Raw genomic sequence first — 11239 nt, forward strand, 5'->3', positions numbered from 1 at the left:
TTAATTTCCTTTTCAGTTTTCTCATTATTAGTGTATAGGAATGAAAGGGATTTCTGTGTGTTGATTTTATATCCTGCAACTTTACTATAGTCATTGATTAGCTCTAGTAATTTTCTGCTGGAGTCTTTATGGTTTTCTATGTAGAGGATCATGTCATCTGCAAATAGTGAGAGTTTTACTTCTTCTTTTCCAATTTGGATTCCTTTTATTTCTTTTTCTGCTCTGATTGCTGTGGCCAAAACTTCCAAAACTATGTTGAATAGTAATGGTGAAAGTGGGCACCCTTGTCTTGTTCCTGACTTTAGGGGAAATGCTTTCAATTTTTCACCATTGAGGATAATGTTTGCTGTGGGTTTGTCATATATAGCTTTGATTATGTTGAGGTATGTTCCTTCTATTCCTGATTTCTGGAGAGTTCTTATCATAAATGGATGTTGAATTTTGTCAAAGGCTTTCTCTGCATCTATTGAGATAATCACATGGTTTTTATTTTTCAATTTGTTAATGTGGTGTATTACATTGATTGATATGTGGATATTGAAGAATCCTTGCATCCCTGGGATAAACCCACTTGGTCATGGTGTATGATCTTTTTAATGTGTTGTTGGATTCTGATTGCTAGAATTTTGTTAAGGATTTTGGCATCTATGTTCATCAGTGATATTGGCCTGTAGTTTTCTTTTTTGGTGGGATCTTTGTCAGGTTTTGGTATTAGGGTGATGGTGGCCTCATAGAATGAGTTTGGAAGTTTACCTTCCTCTGCAATTTTCTGGAAGAGTTTGAGCAGGATAGGTGTTAGCTCTTCTCTAAATTTTTGGTAGAATTCAGCTGTGAAGCCGTCTGGACCTGGGCTTTTGTTTGCTGGAAGATTTTTGATTACAGTTTCAATTTCCGTGCTTGTGATGGGTCTGTTAAGATTTTCTATTTCTTCCTGGTCCAGTTTAGAAAGTTGTACTTTTCTAAGAATTTGTCCATTTCTTCCACGTTGTCCATTTTATTGGCATATAATTGTTGATAGTAGTCTCTTATGATCCTTTGCATTTCTGTGTTGTCTGTTGTGATCTCTCCATTTTCATTTCTAATTTTATTGATTTGATTTTTCTCCCTTTGTTTCTTGATGAGTCTGGCTAATGGTTTGTCAATTTTATTTATCCTTTCAAAGAACCAGCTTTTGGCTTTGTTGATTTTTTCTATGGTCTCTTTTGTTTCTTTTGCATTTATTTCTGCCCTAGTTTTTAAGATTTCTTTCCTTCTACTAACCCTGGGGTTCTTCATTTCTTCCTTTTCTAGTTGCTTTAGGTGTAGGGTTAGGTTATTTATTTGACTTTTTTCTTGTTTCTTGAGGTATGCCTGTATTGCTATGAACTTTCCCCTTAGCACTGCTTTTACAGTGTCCCACAGGTTTTGGGTTGTTGTGTTTTCATTTTCATTCGTTTCTATGCAAATTTTGATTTCTTTTTTGATTTCTTCTGTGATTTGTTGGTTATTCAGCAGCGTGTTGTTCAGCCTCCATATGTTGGAATTTTTAATAGTTTTTTTTCCTGTAATTGAGATCTAATCTTACTGCATTGTGGTCAGAAAAGATGCTTGGGATGATTTCTATTTTTTTGAATTTACTAAGGCTAGATTTATGGCCCAGGATGTGATCTATCCTGGAGAAGGTTCCATGTGCACTTGAGAAAAAGGTGAAATTCATTGTTTTGGGATGAAATGTCCTATAGATATCAATTAGGTCTAACTGGTCTATTGTATTGTTTAACGTTTGTGTTTCCTTGTTAATTTTCTGTTTAGTTGATCTACCCATAGGTGTGAGTGGGGTATTAAAGTCTCCCACTATTATTGTGTTATTGTTAATTTCTCCTTTCATACTTGTTAGCATTTGTCTTACATATTGCGGCGCTCCCGTGTTGGGTGCATATATATTTATAATTGTTATATGTTCTTCTTGGATTGATCCTTTGATCATTATGTAGTGACCATCTTTGTCTCTTTTCACAGCCTTTGTTTTAAAGTCTATTTTATCTGATACGAGTATTGCTACTCCTGCTTTGTTTTCGTCCCTATTTGCATGGAAAATCTTTTTCCAGCCCTTCACTTTCAGTCCGTATGTGTCCCCTGTTTTGAGGTGGGTCTCTTGTAGACAACATATGTAGGGGTCTTGTTTTTGTATCCATTCAGCCAGTCTTTGTCTTTTGGTTGGGGCATTCAACCCATTTACGTTTAAGGTAATTACTGATAAGTATGATCCCATTGCCATTTACTTTATTGTTTTGGGTTCGAGTTTATACACCATTTTTGTGTTTCCTGTCTAGAGAATATCCTTTAGTATTTGTTGGAGAGCTGGTTTGGTGGTGCTGAATTCTCTCAGCTTTTGCTTGTCTGAGAAGCTTTTGATTTCTCCTTCATATTTGAATGAGATCCTTGCTGGGTACAATAATCTGGGCTGTAGGTTATTTTCTTTCATCACTTTAAGTATGTCTTGCCATTCCCTCCTGGCCTGAAGAGTTTCTATTGAAAGATCAGCTGTTATCCTTATGGGAATTCCCTTGTGTGTTATTTGTTGTTTTTCCCTTGCTACTTTTAATATTTGTTCTTTGTGTTTGATCTTTGTTAATTTGATTAATATGTGTCTTGGGGTGTTTCGCCTTGGGTTTATCCTGTTTGGAACTCTCTGGGTTTCTTGGACTTGGGTGATTATTTCCTTCCCCATTTTAGGGAAGTTTTCAACTATTATCTCTTCAAGTATTTTCTCATGGTCTTTCTTTTTGTCTTCTTCTTCTGGGACCCCTATGATTCGAATGTTGTAGCGTTTAATATTGTCCTGGATGTCTCTGAGATTGTCCTCATTTCTTTTAATTCGTTTTTCTTTTATCCTCTCTGATTCATTTATTTCTACCATTCTATCTTCTAATTCACTAATCCTGTCTTCTGCCTCTGTTATTCTACTATTTGTTGCCTCCAGAGTGTTTTTAATTTCATTTATTGCATTATTCATTATATATTGACTCTCTTTTATTTCTTCTAGGTCCTTGTTAAACCTTTCTTGCATCTTCTCAATCTTTGTCTCCAAGCTATTTTTCCGTGATTCCATTTTGATTTCAAGATTTTGGATCAATTTCACTATCATTATTCGGAATTCTTTATCAGGTAGATTCCCTATCTCTTCCTCTTTTGTTTGGTTTGGTGGGCATTTCTCCTGTTCCTTTATCTGCTGGGTATTCCTCTGTCTCTTCATCTTGTTTAAATTGCTGATTTTGGGGTGTCCTTTCTGTATTCTGGCAGTTTGTGGAGTTCTCTTTATTGTGGCGTTTCCTTGCTCTGTGTGGGTTTGTACAGGTGGTTTGTCAAGGTTTCTTGGTTAGGGAAGCTTGTGTCGGTGTTCTGGTGGGTGGAGCATTTATTGTACGTTTAGATCTTTAATCCATTTTGAGTTTATGTTTGTGTATGGTGTTAGAAAGTGTTCTAGTTTCATTCTTTTTCAAGTGGTTGACCAGTTTTCCCAGCAACACTTGTTAAAGAGATTGTCTTTTCTCCATTGTATATTCTTGCTTCCTTTGTCAAAATAAGGTGTCCATAGGTCCATAGGATTTTTGCATCTGTGTTCATCAGTGATATTGGCCTGTAGTTTTCTTTTCTTTCTTTTTTTTTTGAGGCATCTTTGTCAGGTTTTGGTATTAGGGTGATGATGGCCTCATAGAATGTGTTTGGAGGTTTACCTTCCTCTGCAATTTTCTGGAAGAGTTTAAGTAGGATAGGTGTTAGCTCTTCTCTAAATTTTTGTAGAATTCAGCTGTGAAGCTGTCTGGACTTTTGTTTGCTGAAAGATTTCTGATTACAGTTTCAATTTCTGTGCTTGTGGTGTGTCTGTTAAGATTTTCTATTTCTTCCTGGTTCAGTTTTGGAAAGTTATACTTTTCTAAGTATTTGTCCATTTCTTCCATGTTGTCCATTTTCTTGGCATATAATTGCTGATGGTAGTCTCTTAAGATCCTTTGTATTTTTGTATTGTCTGTTGTGATCTCTCCATTTTCATTTCTAATTTTGTTAATTGGATTCTTCTTTCTTTGTTTCTTGATGAGTCTGGCTAATGGTTTGTCAATTTTATTTATTCTCTCAAAGAACCAGGTTTTGGCTTTGTTGATTTTTCTTATGGTCTCCTTTGTTTCTTTTACATTTATTTCTGCCAGAATTTTAAAGATTTCTTTCCTTCTACTAACCCTGGTGTTCTTCATTTCTTCCTTTTCTAGTTGCTTTAGGTGTAGAGTTAGGTTATTTATTTGACTTTTTCTTGTTTCTTGAGGTATGCCTAGATAGCAATGAACCTTCCCCTTAGCACTGCTTTTACAGTGTCCCACAGGTTTTGGGTTGTTGTGTTTTCATTTTCATTTGTTTCTATGCATATCTTGATTTCTTTTTTGATTTCTTCTGTGATTTGTTGGTTATTCAGCAGCGTGTTGTTCAGACTCCCTATGTTGGAATTTTTAATAGCTTTCCTCCTGTAATTGAGATCTAATCTTATTGCATTGTGGTGAGAAAAGATGCTTGGAATGATTTCAATTTTTTGAGTTTACCAAGGCTAGATATATGGCCCAGGATGTGATCCATCCTGGAGAAGGTTCCGTGTGCACTTGAGAAAAAGGTGAAGTTCATTGTTTTGGGGTGAAATGTCCTATAGATATCAATTAGGTCTAACAGGTCTATTGTATCATTTAATGTTTGTGTTTCCTTGTTAATTTTCTGTTTAGTTGATCTAGTCATAGATATGAGTGGGATATTAAAGTCTCCCACTATTATTGTATTATTGTTAATTTCCCTTTTCATACTTGTTAGCATTTGTCTTACATATTGCGGTGCTCTTATGTTGGATGCTTTAAATTTATAATTGTCATATCTTCCTCTTGGATTGATATTTTGATCATTATGTAGTGTCCTTCTTTGTCTCTATTCACAGCCTTTGTTTTAAAGTCTATTTTATCTGATATGAGTACTGCTACTCCTGCTTACTTTTGGTCTTCATTTGAATGAGATATCTTTTTCCAGCCCTTTACTTTCAATCTGAATGTGTCCCTTTTTTCGAGGATGGTCTCTTGTAGACAACACATATAGGAGTCTTATTTTTGCATCCATTCAGCTAGCCTTTGTCTTCTGTTTGGGGCATTCAACCCATCTACATTTAAAGTCATTATTGATGAGTATGATCTCATTGCCATTTACTTTATTGTCTTGGGTTTGAGATTATACACCCTTTCTCTGTTTCCTCTCTAGAGAATATCCTTTAGTATTTGTTGGAGAGCTGATTTGGTGGTGCTGAATTCTCTCAGCTTTTGCTTTTCTGTAAACCTTTTGATTTCTCCTACATATTTGAATGAGATCCTTGCTGGGTACAGTAATCTGGGCTGTAGTTTTTTTTTTTTTTTTTTCTTTTCATCACTTTAAGTATGCCTTGCCATTCCCTCCTGGCCTGAAGATTTTCTATTGAAAGATCAGCTATTATCCTTATTGGAATCCCCTTGTGTGCTATTTGTTGTTTTTCCCTTGCTGCTTTTAATATTTGTTCTTTGTGTTTGATCTTTGTTAATTTGATTAATATGTGTTTTGGGTGTTTCAACTTGGGTTTATCCTGTTTGGGACTCTCTGGGTTTTTTGGACTTGCATGATTATTTCCTTCCCCAATTTAAGGAAGTTTTCAACTATTATCTCAAGTATTTTCTCATGGTCTTTCTTTTTGTCTTCTTCTGGGACTCCTATGATTTGAATGTTGGGGCATTTAACATTGTCCCAGATGTCTCTGAGATTGTCCTCATTTCTTTTAATTCTTTTTTTCTTTTTGCTTTCCCTCTCTGTTTCATTGATTTCTACCACTCTATCTTCTACCTCACTTATTCTATCTTCTGTCTCTGTTATCCTACTCTTGGTTCCTCCAGCATGTTTTTTTTTTTTTTTTTTAATCTCATTTATTGCATTATTCATTATATATTGACTCTTTTTTATTTCTTCTAGGTCCTTGTTCAACCTTTCTTGCATCTTCTAAATTCTTGTCTCCAGGCTATTTATCTGTAATTCCTTTTTGTTTTCAAGATTTTAGATCATTTTCACTATCATTATTCGGAATTCTTTATTAGGTATATTCCCTATCTCTTCCTCTTCTGTTTGGTTTGGCAGACATTTATCCTGTTCCTTTACCTGTTGGTATTTCTGTGCCTCTTCATCTTGTTTATATTGCTGTATTTGGGGTTGCCTTTCCGTATTCTGGCAGTTTGTGGATTTCTCCTTATTGTGATGCTTCCTCTCTGTGGGTGGTGTTGGACGGGTGGCTTGTCAAGGTTTCCTGGTTAGGGAAGCTTGTGTCGGTGTTCGGGGGAGGGGGGTGGTGCGCGGACCTGTATTTCTCCTCTCTGAAGTGCAATGAAGGGTCCAGTAATGAGTTATGAGGTTTCAGTGGGTTTGGAGTGACTTTGGGCAGCCTGTATATTGAAGCTCAGAGCTACATTCCTGTGTTGCTGGAAAATTTGTGTGGTATGTCTTGCTCTGGAACTTGTTGGCCCTTGGGTGGTACTTGATTTAAGTTTAGGTAGGGAGGCGTTTGATGAGCTCCTATTGATTAATGTTCCCTGGAGTCAGGAGTTCTCTGGTGTTCTCAGGATTTAGACTTAAGCCTTCTGCCTCTGATTTTCAGTATTATTCTTACAGTAGCTGCAAGACTTCTCCATCTATAGAGCACCAATGATAAAACATCTAGGTTAAAGATGAAAAATTTCTCCATAGTGAGGGACATCCAGAGAGATTCACAGAGTTACATGGAGAAGAGAAGAGGGAAGAGGGAGACAGAGGTGACCAGGAGCAGAAGAGGGAGAATCAAAAGGGGAGAGAGCAAACTAGCCAGTAATCTCTTCCTTATGAGCTCTCCACAGTCTGGATCCCTCAGAGGTGTTCACAGAGTTACACAGAGAAGAGAAGAGGGAGGATGGAGATAGAGGTGAACAGGAGGAGAAGAGGGGGAATCAAAAGGGGAGAGAGAAGCTAGCCAGTAATCACTTCCCTAAAAAAGGAGTATGCCAATGCCAAGGCTGTACATTGTCACACTGCTTATTTAACTTATATGCAGAGTACATCATGAGAAACACTGGGCTGGAAGAAGCACAAGCTGGAATCAAGATTACCGGGAGAAATATCAGTAACCTCAGATATGCAGATGACACCACCCTTAGGGCAGACAGTGAAGGGGAACTAAAAAGCCTCTTGATGAAAGTGATAGAGGAGAGTGAAAAAGTTGGCTTAAAGCTCAACATTCAGAAAATGAAGATCTGGTATCTGGTCACATAACTTCATGGGAAATAGATGGCAAAACAGTAGAAACAGTATCAAACTTTATTTATTCGGGCTCCAAAATCACTGTAGATGGTGATTGCAGCCACGACATTAAAAGATGCTTACTCCTTGGAAAGAAAGTTATGACCAACCTAGATAGCATATTGAAAAGCAGAGATATTACTATGCCAACAAAGGTCTGTCTAGTCAAGGCTATGGTTTTTCCAGTGGTCATGTATGGGTGTGAGAGTTGGACTGTGAAGAAAGCTGAGCAGTGAAGAATTGATGCTTTTGAACAGTGATGTTGGAGACGACTCTTGAGAGTCCCTTGGACTGCAAGGAGATCCAACCAGTCTATTTTAAAGGAGATCAGTCCTGGGTGTTCTTTGAAAGAAATTTGCTAAAGCTGAAACTCCACTACTTTGGCCACCTGATGCGAAGTGTTGACTCATTGGAAAAGACTCTGATGCTTGGAGGGATTGGGGGCAGGAGGAGAAGGGGAAGACAGAGGATGAGATGGCTGGATGGCATCACTGACTCGATGGATGTGAGTCTGAGTGAACTCCAGGAGTTGGTGATGGACAGGGAGGCCTGGCATACTGCAATTCATGGGGTTGCAAAGAGTTGGACATGACTGAGTGACTGAACTGAACTAACTTATGTGCTGTCCACAGTCTGGATCCCTCAGAGATGTTCACAGAGTTACACAGAGAAGAGTAGAGGGAGGTAGAAGACAGAGGTGGCCAGGGAGATAAAGTGTGGAATCAAAAGGAGAGAGACAGATCCAGACAGTAATCAGTTCCCTAAGTGTTCTCCACAGTCGGGAACACTCAAAAAGGTTCACAGAGTTGGGTAGAGAAGACAATCGGGAAGGGAGGAGATAGAGGCAACCTGGTAAAGAAAAAGGAGATCCAAATTGGAAGAGAGCAATCAGGCCAGTGATCTCTCTCCCAAGTAAAAGTGGTTACTGAAGATTGGGTTCTTAAAGGTACAAAATTGATACCAAATACCAAAAAGCAAAATTTGAAAATCTAGAGTAGAATTTGGATTCTCAAAAATACAATATTTAAGGGAAAAAACCAAGTCACAAATATATATATATATATATATATATATATATATATATATATATATATGAAGTTTGCTTTAAGAAATAGGGTCTTTTTTTCAAAGTAATAGTAGGTTATAAAAATGAAAATTAAAGGAGTAGTAGAGGATGCAAAAATTAAAAAAAATTAAATTTAAAGAATGAAAATAGTAAAAAATATATATAGGACTTTCTCTGGTGTTTTTGTGAACAGTGTGGGGTCAGTTTGCTTTCAGTTAGTTTCTTCATCCAGCTTATAGTTCTCAAGATCTGTAGTGTCCTCCTTATGTAGTCGGTGCTAACTGCAGGGTTTTAATCTATTGCACCTGTCACTTCCAGGGCGGTTCCCTCTGTTTTAGTTTCTTCTGTTTACTGGTCTCTTCAGTGTCTAATTTCCACCCTAACCCAAGGGGGTGGTGGTGAACAATTTTTTAGGCTCACTTGTTCAGTCATGCTGTGGGGAGGGAGGAACGCTGCAAACAAATATCACTGGCGTGTGTGGGGAGTGCTCCCAGTTTCTCAGGCACACTGAGTTTGCCCCCGCTCACAGTGTGTGTGCTTTCACAGTCTACACTGCTCAGCCTCTAGGTTGCTCTGCCAGGAATTGTCTAAGGAGAGCCCTGGGTTGCATGCATTTCCCAGGTCTAAGCTGCTCAGGTTTAAGTACTTGGGTACTCCTTAAAGGCGCAGACTCGGTTGGGCCTGCGTTTTGTGCCCTTCCCAGGTCTGAGCCACTCAGTTGACCAGGTGTTTGGAGAGCACGGTCACTGCTACTTATTGCCTCTCTCTTCCCTGCTGCTCATTTTTCTGGGTGTACAACCGGCGCACCTTCTCAGGTGGACGTTAACTGTCCAGAATCCCAAGAAGTCTTGGTGAGCAACAAACTCTGCTTGCAGTTTGGTAGATGATGCCTCTCTGGGGCCGAGATTTCCCCCTTCCGGCTTTGGCTGCCCTCGCCTCCCTGTCTCTGGCAGGGGATGGGCTGGTCCACAGCTGGCTAGCTCTGCTCAGTCCTTTGCTCTGTGAGAAGGCCTGGCGGTGTCTTAGTTTATGGATTTTTGCTGGGGTAGCTATCCCAGGGTCTGGTTTGTTATTTCAAGTTAATTCCCTCAGATTGCCCTCGGGGCATTCAGGTCCGGTCCTTATTTTAAGCAATGCAGCCCGTGCCTCCCTGCCCAGCCCCCGCTTGCTAGTGGTGGATGCAGGTTTCTGTGCTGCTTCTGTGCTGGGAGTTACTGTGGGGCATGCAATCTGTGGGTTTAAATTATTTATTTATTTTTCCTCCCAGTTATGTTGCCCTCTGAGGTTCCAAGGGTTGCCACAGACTCGCCAGTGAGAGTGTTTCTTGGTGTGCGGAAACTTCTCTCTTTTTTAGGACTCCCTTCCCGGTATGGATCTTTGTCCCTACCTCTTTTGTCTCTGTTTTTATCTTTTACATTTTTTCCTACCCCCTTTTGAAGACAATGGGCTGCTTTTCTGGGTGCCTGATGTCTTCTGCCTGTCTTCAGAAGTTGTTTTGTGCCATTTACTCAGCGTTCAAATGTTCTTTTGATGAATTTGTTGGGGAGAAAGTGGTGTCCCTCTCCTATTCCTCTGCCATCTTAGAACTGCCCTCGAAATTACTCCTATTTCCCATGAGATCAATAGGGCCCTGAAGACAATATTGCCTTCCTAGTGGGGAATAGTAAACATGGTCTTAAGGCTGGTTGCATCTCATCTTAAAAAACTTTACAGCAAGCCTTCAAAAAATGCAATTGTTTCCAAGAAATTAACAGTGTTTGCAAACAGTGAAAGGAATAGTTAATAAAAATTAAAAAATATCCAGCATCCAAAGGTAAAGTGACCACATCCACAATCCAATTTAAAATTTCCATATAAATTGTAAAAATATTTGTCCTAGTTTCATCTGAATATTGTTAGGTAATTATACTCTGATTAAGATAAATAATTAAATTTAAAAGAAAAACAAATTACAGATGTGTAAAGAAGAAAGAAAATATCCATAATGAGGGAAAAATCAATTAGTAAAAATACAAGTAAAATATATATGGCATAATTAGCAGGGAAGGACATTAAAATGCTTACTACATCAATAATCCTTATATTCATGAAGCTGAAGAATATTAAGTATGTTAAACAGAGACATGTAAGATAGACATGCAAAGACTGTGGGAAAAATTAATTGTGCATCAGAGAAATTTGAAGTAATTTTACAAGTGTTAAAATATGTGTAAATGAAATCCCACAGGAAGTGAACAACAGGAGAATAGAGCAAAGAACTTCATAAGTACTGGCTGAAAAATTCCCAGGTATACTGAAAGCTTTTAACCCATTAACACAGAAGCTCAATTAATTCAAGGCCAAGAAATAGGAAAACTATACAATGGCATATCATAATTCATGTTTTAAGACAATCAACCAAAGAAATGTAACCAGAAGGAGAAACAGACATAGTAGAACAAAAAAATGGGGATGACAGCAGATTAGGCAAATGAAATAATGTTAGCCAGAGGACAATGGCACCGCATCTTAAATGCTGAGAGAAATATAATTGGCTCAGAATTCTATACCCCAGAAAAATACATATCAAAAACAGGATAAAATACTTTCTTAGACATACAACAACTACAAGAGTGCATCACCACCAACAGACCTTTTATAAAACGTTTCAAGTCAGAAGGAATTTAAAACGAAGTGAAAATCTGGATCTGCAGTGGGAATGAACAGTACCCAAAATGATAAACATGTAATACGCATTAAAATGTAAATATATGGACTTCCTTGGTGGTCCAGTGGTTAAGGATCTGCTTTGCAATGCAAAGCATTTGCAAATGGAAAAGGTTT

This window comes from Bos grunniens, chromosome 29 (assembly GCF_055505025.1).
Source record: "Bos grunniens cultivar Pamir isolate PY7600 chromosome 29, Bosgru_T2T1.0, whole genome shotgun sequence".
Taxonomy (NCBI): Eukaryota; Metazoa; Chordata; class Mammalia; order Artiodactyla; family Bovidae; genus Bos; species Bos grunniens.